A 1,139-nucleotide genomic window follows, 5' to 3' on the forward strand; every position below is an offset into this window, starting at 1 on the left:
ACTTTGAAGGTTTTCACCCCAGACCTCTATCGATTCAAGAGTTCTCTGGTCATCTCCGGCCTTGCTCCGGCGTACTATAGTTGTTTGAGTCTGATTCCAACCTCTCCGACTCAAATCGATGACCTCTCAAAGCCTTTCTCATTTCTAGGGTCTTTCTGAAACCCTAACTCTCCGAAGTTTTCTCCGATTTCTTTAGATTCGTTGTGTATCTGTGCTCTGTTTGAGTTTTCAAACGATTTCCCTAACTTTTCTTTCGAAAATTACTTTTAAAATCTTTCTTTCCGATCTAGGTTTTTTGAAAAAATGTTTAAGTGTTCTCCTTTCCCCCTTTCTTTTGTGTATTTGCCTCTATTGTGCTCTGTGTTTTTTCCACGTTTCTTGTATGTGTTCTGTTCTTGTATGCTCTTTTACTGAGTTTTTATTCTCCGTTATTGTATGTTTCTTTTTCACTGTGTTTTATATGCTCCATGCTTTGTATGTTCTTCTACCATGTTTTCCATACTATGTTCTCGTACTTTCCTTCTACTATGTTCTGCTATGTTCTGCCTACTACATTCTTTCTACGTGTTCTTAGGTTTTGCTATTTTTCTTTCTACTGAACCTTGTTTGAATTTCTCCTCAAAAGATCCTCTTAAGCATGCTTCTTCTACTGTTCTTATCAGTATTTGCCATTATGTTCTTTAATCCTTCTACTGTGATTGCATGTTACTTTGGCTATCAATGTTTTCTCATGAGTTCTGTTGCTGAAGAAGCCTGTTCTTTTTCTGAAACTTCTAAACATGATTTCGATTCAATTGCCTGCCCTCTCATCTCTGCTTTATGGTTTGCTTGAACTAGGGTTCTATTTCGAAACCCCTAATTCTTTCAGATTGACTTTGAGTCTTTGAATTGAGTTGGACTTCTTTGTTTTCATATGACTCTGACCTTTTGCTAAACTCTTTCTATACTGGATTTTTCTACTGATTTTACAATGACACTACAGTCTTCTTTCATGCTTAACGTGTTTGTATGCTCCTTATATATGATGAACTTCCTTCTAAAGCAGTTTTTAAATCTGTAATTAGCCCATACTCCCCTCTGAATATGGGTCTAATTGATTCCCTTTCCATGTTTGCTAATTTCCTTTAAAGGTTAAAAAC

This window comes from Nicotiana attenuata, chromosome 1 (assembly GCF_001879085.1).
Source record: "Nicotiana attenuata strain UT chromosome 1, NIATTr2, whole genome shotgun sequence".
In the NCBI taxonomy this organism is placed as follows: Eukaryota; Viridiplantae; Streptophyta; class Magnoliopsida; order Solanales; family Solanaceae; genus Nicotiana; species Nicotiana attenuata.